General features: G+C 30.8%; 1 long non-coding RNA gene across 1 annotated transcript; it reads right to left on the bottom strand.

Annotated features, from left to right (window-relative positions):
• Positions 1–586: 586 nt before the first annotated feature.
• Positions 587–1,868, bottom strand: LOC132253424 (uncharacterized). The gene is made up of 2 exons (XR_009465269.1): positions 1,042–1,868; positions 587–927 (listed from the first exon to the last, which is right to left on the bottom strand). It is a non-coding gene; the product is annotated as an uncharacterized LOC132253424 (long non-coding RNA).
• Between the last annotated feature and the right edge of the window lie 7,041 nt (positions 1,869–8,909).

The raw sequence follows: 8,909 nt of genomic DNA, 5'->3' as shown, positions 1-8,909 counted from the left end.
GATGGTACAAAGTATCAAAATTAAAATTTGCAATGAAGAATTTGTTTTCGGAATTACAATAATATAAAAAGTGCAATTTTTATTCAAAAAAAATAATGAAAGGTTGTTATTATTATTGAGAGATTATTATTGTGAAGAAATTTTTATACCTGAACAAGATAATTCTTTAGATTTGCCTTTAACTTTCCAACAATACAAATGGGAGTAGACTATGAACTCAAAAACAACATGACCAAGAACACACCACCTAGTGGTTTGGGTGCACCACCACCTAGTCATCATGGTGCACCACCACCTAGTCATATGTCTAGACCTCCACCTAGACCATAAACTAGGGGAAAGTCTATGCCACCACCATATCATCCATTGATGAATCCTAGACCACTTTCTTTCTTATTTTCCATATAACTTTAAGTTATATTTGGCCCCTGAAAATTAAGAAATAAGAAAAAAAATTTTAAATATATTTCTTAAGGTTTGATTTTACCATAAAAAAAAGTAAAAAATATATATATATAATTAAAATTAGTAAAAAAAATTATATAATTTTAAATTATTTAGTGTTTATGCAGAAGACTTAAAAAAGTGAAATAAGTTTGATGTAGAATATAAAAATATATCTTCCCTCAAGCTTTATGTGAACCGGATAAGCCTAAACGAAATGAGGAATTGTTTTCCTACACAGAAAAGGAGGATAATACGGTGGTGGCTTTCCCCCAGTGTATGGTGTTGCTGCAGGTTTAGACATACCAATAATAGGATAAGGAGGATGAATAGATGGAGGTGCTGGTGGAAGACCTGGTAGTCTGGTACAGTGGCGTTGCACCAGGACTTGTACTACCGGATTGGCTATGTTGTTTTTGAGCTCATGGCCACCTCCCTTTCGTACTTTGCCGCTAGCTCCTTCATGCATTGAAGTCGACCCTCCTGCGATGTACATTTGGTTGCTGAGAAACGAAAAATCAATAAAAGAAAATTACAGGGTATATTTTCTTGGTTTGCAATCGTCACTGTCAAAGAAAGATCAAGCTGTCAACGAACATTGCAACACGGTTTCGGATGAATATATGGCCATTGAAAACCGGGTGAATCGCAAATTTCCAACTTGATGATCTTCACGTCCATTAACCTATAAGAAGAACAATCTTTACTCTTCTTGTTTTTTCTTTTCTTTTTTAATAATCTTTTTAATTCTGATCACATGCATTTACGTTTCAAACCATCTAGCTTTCCCTGTACAAAGAAGTGGAAGAACATCAAAAATCAAACAAGAACATTACTGAGAACAGCAATTTTCTCACTCCTCTATTTGGTTCCATACAAAACCAAGAAAAAACAGAACCAGACAAGTTATCTTATTCTTGAAGAACCCCAAAATTTGAGACCATGCAGTGTTCAAAGATTTTGGTTCCTTCCATTTCCCTACACTTTCTCCCCAACCAAACAAGATCCTTTAGCCTTGTAACATACTGGGTGGAGTGTCAACCGTCCACATGAAGCTATCATAGTTCTCATGGCAAGATACCACACAAATGGGCTGTTTTTCTCGTAATTTGAGGGTTGGATGAATAAATCAGTATGCAAAGAAACCAAGAAACCAAAAGATGCATGTCAGAATCTTTGTGATTATTAAGAACGAAAAGAAAAAACAGAAAAGTGAAGCCTTTATGATTGCATGGACGTGAAGGGAATCAAGCTGGAAATTCCGATTCTCCCAGTGGTGCATTCATCTGGCACCAGGTTGAAGCACAGAGCTTGATCTTTTTGTGGCAGTGACTGGTGCAAGTCCAGTTGGGTATGCGGAAGCATTCGTGGTCAACATGTATTTCCAATAGGAGGACGACCTAAACCTTGAGGTCCTGTTCTATCGCTGAATATATGCAATAAAGAAGAAAATTAGGTTATAGTTAGTTGAAGATAAGATTGGATAATGAAGAATATTAGGTTGAAGATAAGATTGGATAATGAAGAATATTAGGTTATAGTTAGTTGAAGATAAGATAGGATAGGATATACATCCATACATATCCTATTAATATAATATTTTAAAGTAGCATAGATAATGAGATATTTTATGTTATATTATACTTATATGTAATTTATAAAATAAACAAAAAATAATATGAAATATATATTATTTTAAATGTTTAAAATAAAATTTTCTATCACATTCTGATATTTTCTATTTTTAAAAACTACAAATTTTGTTATATTTAATAATATTCATGATTAAAATATTTAAATTTTATAAATAAATTTTTTATATTATGCTATTCAATATGTAAAAATAATTTATGTATCATATATTAATATCATTTTATAAATATTTTTTTTAGTTTTTTTGTTTTAACCATAAATTTAATTTATAATAAAAAAAATTATTTTACAAAATGAGTATATAAAAAAATAAATTTATACTACAAGGATATGCATATACTATATTTTAATATAAGATTAAAATATCCCATGTAGAACAGTAGAATGGATAAAAAAAATGAGTGGAAAATTATAAATATTTTCTAATATTTAAATACAAGGTTTTACCAAATTCTAGAACGTCAATCATCTATCGAACCGTTTGTCTAGTAGCTTTTGAACTTTAGTTTTACATGATCATTGTCATATTCATCAACATTTGGAAGAGAATGACTTAAATATTAAGATAAACCATATGTGATGATCATTTAATAATGTTTTTAAAATTTTATCAAATGTGAAATTTTCACAAAAAATATTGAAACATCCTATCTTGAGGTATGGGTTAAATATATATAAAGTATCAAATGATTATCTTCCTATGTAAAATAGGAAAAAAAACATATTAATGGTGCATTTGATAGTAATATTAGAAAACATTTATAACATTTCTAACACTTGAATGAAAAAATTGTTAAAAATATTGGAAAAGTCTCCTAAAATCATTGTGAAACTTCCTTTTAAGTATTAGAAATACTATAAATGCTTCCAAAAATTACTGTCAAACACAATAAAATTAAGCATAACACCACTTGTATCATTTTTTCATTTACATTTTTTATAACATGTTATGTTATTAACATTAATGAAACTAAACCACTAAATCACTTCACACATGAGAAAAATCAGTTGCAACCAATTGATAAATTACTCAATCACCTTTTACTCCGTATGAATATAAATTTTTTTTCCCCTAAGAAGCATATTATATAATTTTAACACACTTTATCATGTACAATTTTGATTTAAAAAAATTGTTCACGTGGCAATATTTTGTTGGTCACTGCAATCTTCGACAGAAGACTCACAACAGAGAATCCAAACCCAGGGTCTGAATTTCCTGCCGACTATGCCCATATATATAACCGCCAAACCCCCAACAACCATATTATAACTAGTTAGAGAGAGAAAGATGGTGTTGTAATCACCAATCAAAAGTTGGAGTGGCCAATGAAAACCAGTTGGAGTTTCGCAATTTCCGACTTCAACTTCTTCACGTCCATGCAATCGTAAAGGGTACGCCAATAAGAACAATTTCAATTCGTTGTTTTTTCTTCTTTTTTTTCTTTTCTTTTCTATTTTTCATAATCTTTCTTACGCTGAATGTATGCATTTCTTGGATTCTTGGTATGAATTACAATGATATCTTCATGTCAATGCTTAAACCCGGCTGGTCATTATGTTTGTTTGGTGAAGAAATGTAGGAAAGGGAAGGAACCTAAATCTTTGAATACTGTATGGTCTCAATTTTGGGGTTCTTTGAGAATAAGATAATTTGTTTAATGACAATTGCTATACCCAGTAACATTTTTATTTGTTTTTTGATGTTCGTTCATGTCTTTGTACAGAGAAAGGTTGAAGATGTGGAAGAAAATCTCAAACCTTTTGCCATCTGCTGTCTGAGAATTGCTTCAACGATGAGGGACGACACCTTCTTGGTCCATAAATAGATTTTTGGTAGAAGTAACTCTACAGATTCTGAGAAGTCAATCGGAAATCAAACAAATCATTTTTCACATACTTAATCTTGCTGTGGTCTGATCGAGCAGATGGAAAAAATGAAGAAAAAGAAAAAAGAAAAAAAAGATTGGGTTTTATTTAGATTTTAAGGTTTGGGATTTTGATCACTGAAGAGTTTGATTCTAGTGGCAGAATAAAATCAAGGAGTCGTCCCTCATCCTTGAAGCAATTTTCAGACAGCAGTTAACAAAAGGGCGGACACCCATGCATGTATAGAGAATAAGGGTTAACTTCCCTCCCACCTCAAGGTTCGTTGGTTTCAAATTTCTGGTTTAGCACATATTAAAAGTGCATTTGATAGTAATTCAAAAAAGTATTTTTGACATTTGTAATACTTAAACGATAAAATTTTTCAAATATAAAAAAATACTAAAAGTACTTTTTAAAATCACTACTAAACGCACTCCAAGTACTTATAATCTTTTTATCTAAAATCTATCTCAAAAATAAATTCTATAAATAAAATAAATTTATAGGGGTATTCACTAACCCAATTTTAAAACCAATAGTAATTAGATGACATACAACTATTTTTATAGCATACAACTAAGAAATTACCTATCTACTATTAATGAATCATCTAGTAATTCATGGGTAAGTTTTAATACAGAGCTACATAATAAACACGAACTAGATACATAAGATATTTGTCAACTTTCTCATAGGAATCAAGCCATGATTTGAAATGTTTGCCAACATCTTCAACCTTTAATTTCCCTCAAGTTAATTCAAAGATATTTATTAACGGTCTAATGATGTTTAGATGATCATATATAAGGAGTGTAAACTTGCCTTGTCTCTACTTTCTTTTTTATGAAATGCCTATCAACTTTGACATGTTTGGTTCGTGATGTATTAGATTATGTCCTATATTTATAGCCTCTTTGTTATCCTAGTATATATATATATATATATATACACTATCATTGGTTCTTTAATTGACAATTTCAAACTTTGGAAAATATTATTTTTAGCCAAAGCAATTGGCAAATCCCTAAATTCCCTAGATGCGCAAGTAATCTCCTTACATAATACTTCATTTTTATGCTCCGAAGAGGGCTTTTAGCCAGCTAATCGAGTGGTCTTTTGCATAGTCAATATTTTGCGGTTAGTAATTATAGGCTTTGATCGATTCTCCCTATTCCTCATTCACTTCCAAAAGAGCTAACCGTAGTTCTACAACAAGAAACTACCAATTAATTACTTTTTTTATGCAACAAAATTCCTTACTATGAAGTTACAATAACTAGTAGTTGACCCCCTATCAACCATATTTAGTTTGATCATGATGCTTATACTCATAGCCACTTTATTGTCCTAGCATAAATGATGCTTACACTTATAGCCGCTTTATTGTCCTAGTATATATGCTATCATCGATCCCTTCACTATCAATTTAATTCAAACCTAGAAAATATTATTTTTAGCCAAAGCAATTGGCATATCCCTTGAGCCATAGTCCTAAATTTCCTTAATACACTACACCAAGCAACTACCAATTATTACTTTTCTATGCAACACAATTCCTTACTAAGAAGTTAAAATAAGTAGTAGTTAACTGCCCATCTATTGTACATCCAACCCAATCAACATCCATGTAAGCCCTAACTTTTATTATTAGAATAAGAGATATCAATCTAATGTTTCTTTCAAGTGTCTAATAATTTTCTAAATAGCATGAAGATGTGTGATTTATATGGAGCATGCACGAACGAACTTACAACACTTATTACATTGGCTATGTCTGGTCAACAAACCATCTTCTCTTCCTCATTTTCTCCTAACTTGTGGTTTGGTTCTATCAAAGTATCGATGGACTTTTTGTCAAGCTACTTGCCTCTTAGAGAAGATATCGGGTATATTTTCATTGAGAAATAAAGATCCCATGTTTAGACCAAACAACCTCTATTCCAAGAAAGCAAACAAAGGAAAAAGGTGGCAATGGAAGCCTAATAAAGAATTAGCACAATATCTTCAACAACTTGCATTCCGCAAATCAAATGCAAGAAGGTGACAGTTAATCCTTTGCTTCTTTCTTGGATATATTCAGCAATATCAAGTATAACTATGCACCATTCAACTCGCATTAAAAAGAGTTAGATCAATAGAGTGGGACCTCAAGGTCTAGGTCATCGTCCTATTGGAAATACCTGTTGGTTTGCTTTAAGTGTTATTCTTTTAACACTATTTTAATTGATTATAGAGCAGAGGAGCCGAAGATACAGAAATCCCTTTGGGAATAAAGGTTTTTGTAGTAGGTTGAGGTCAAAGTGAAAGAGGTGTTCCCAATTTTTTATTCTTGCCCTTGCATGAAGGGGTTGGGGAGCCTTTATACGTTTTCTTCTTCCCGAATCTTTTAGAGTCTTGCAACATGTAATTTTTAAAACTTTCAACAACTTTTAGATGAGCTTGTGACTTGTGTCTGAGATCAGGTGTGCACACACAAATTTTTTCAAATAAAGAAATTGTGGTCAAAATTGTAAATTTGATAATTTAAGGGACAATCTCAAACATGTCCTCTAATTCTTCTTACGGAAGGGGTTTTATCCACAAACAATGGATTATGAACACTTAAAAAAAACAAAAAACTCCAAATTTAATGGCCATGCATTCAGCCGCTACCACCATGAAGTGTTCGTGGGGAGCTTCATCTACCCGAGGGATGGCAACGGGGCGGGTTTTTTCGGGTATGAGATTTTTTTTTTTAACGGGTATGAGATTTTTTTTTTAAACCCGGGACGGGTTCGGGGCGGGTTCGGGTATTGCCCCATCCCGTCTCGCCCGCCCCGTTTACATATAAAATCAATTTTAAAATTTAAAATTAATTTTATTTTACTATTTTTAATATATAGATAATAATAAAAAAATTAATAAAATAAGTTATAAAAAATATAATAATTTTATTATTTATAAATATATTTATTTTAATGTAATTAAAAATTTTAAAAGCAAATTTTAAAAAAAAAAATTTTAAAAAAAACAAAAAAAGAGGCTAAACGGGGCGGGGCGGGGCGGGTTTGGGAATTTCCCATACCCGCCCCGCCTCGCCCCGCCCCACCCCGTTTAATTTTTTAAACGGGACGGGAATGGGAATTATTTTTGATAAACGGCGCGGGGTTGGGATGGGGGCGACCCGTCCCAAACCCGCCCCGTTGCCATTCCTACCCGTGGCAGTGGTGATTGGTGCAAAGGATGGAAATTCATCTTCTCTCTCTCTAACTAGTTATCCTGAGTTTGGCTTCTCTGTACTTGTGAGTCTTCTGTTGAAGATTGGAGTGACCAACCAAATATTGCCACGTCCACAATTCTTTTTTTAATCAAAATTGTATATGACAAAATGTACTGTACTGTGAGTCTTCTGTTGAAGATTGTAGTGACCAACCAAATATTGCTACGTCCACAATTCTTTTTTTAATCAAAATTGTATATGACAAAATGTATTAAAGTAAATTAAAAATGTTATAATAAATGGTTCTAATATTTAATTTACTTTATTTCTTTTTTCTATTTTATATAACAGTTTTGATATTGCGGATGAGTGCAAAAATTGATCATCTAAGTTCTAAAATTTTTGTATTTTTTTAATTAAAATGGTATTTAAGAGTAATTTTGAATTAATCAAATTAGCAAACTATTTTATCATTCTCATGAGGGGTAGTTAAATCATTTGCATCCAAAATAGTTTTAGACTAATATATCAATCGATCAACTTTCAATGTTGAAACACAAATTTTTACATTTTTTAAATGATCCTTACATAGGGTTTATTTTAATATTTAAGTCATTATCTTCCAAATAAGAATAAGAGAAGAGTGTTTGTTGTCTTGGCTGAATTTCAAATCTTTTCTACATTAGAAAGTTGTTTTTTTTTTCTTAGAATCTTATTTTAGTGTAATTTCTAATTAAATAGATTGATTTAATTTTATTTCTCCTTCCTACTCTTTGTTTTTTATTTATTAAGGCAAACCCAAGTGTATTCTTGATTGGATATCAAGAGGAGACTGAGATTGTAATTGGTAGTAATCTCAAGTGTACATGGCATGACAATGATCATAAAGCTAAAGGTCAAAAGGTACTAGACAGACGATTCGATAGATGATTGAAGTTCTAGAATTTGGTAAAATATTGTATTTAATATTTGATTCATGAATACCTGCATTTCATATGCATAAAACTGGCTAACCATAAAATGACACAAGAGTTGCATCCAAAAATTCAAAATTTTGAATACCAAATAAAGAAACATTTATGTCATATAATGTATGACATAAGAGTCACATCTAAAAACCCAAAATCTTGTTGTCTTTTTCTCCTTTCTTTTTATTCTTTCATACCGTCCTCCCAATAGTGTATACCTGCATTTCATAGTTTAATGAGTTTTAGAGTTCTTATTGAAAATAAAAATTAATTGATGTTATAAAAAGTAAACAAATCTAAGTACTAATGTTTTCGTTTTTCTTTTTCCCATTTTGATATAAAAATAGTTCGTAAAGAATAAGTAATGTTATACAATATCAATGGAAAATGCATATAACAACTAAGGGACTCACCATGCATGATCGCGATACATCAACATAATTCCTAATTAGTTATAACACAAAAGTAATAATTCTCCTCTAATTTCTTCAAATTCTACTTGTGAATATGTTTTTTTATCATCAAACTAATATCACAATAATTGGAAGTAGGAAACTATGTACAATTCATTAAATGAATAAAACCTTTAATGCAATAACTATAGAATTAACAATTATTTCTTTAATGAATCTCATAACAAAGTAGTCACATTTAAACTCAAATAAAAACAATTCAAGAAAATAAAAAATAAATCAAAACTACAAAATCAAATATAAATCTAAAATTTTAGAAAATACTAATCTTCCACTTAAAATCTATACTTTTTAAATTTATTT

The sequence above is a fragment of the Vitis vinifera genome, chromosome 19 (genome assembly GCF_030704535.1).
Source record: "Vitis vinifera cultivar Pinot Noir 40024 chromosome 19, ASM3070453v1".
NCBI classification, from domain to species: Eukaryota; Viridiplantae; Streptophyta; class Magnoliopsida; order Vitales; family Vitaceae; genus Vitis; species Vitis vinifera.
Note: the sequence above shows the minus strand (reverse complement) of the source record. Positions and strands in the feature narration are given on the sequence as shown.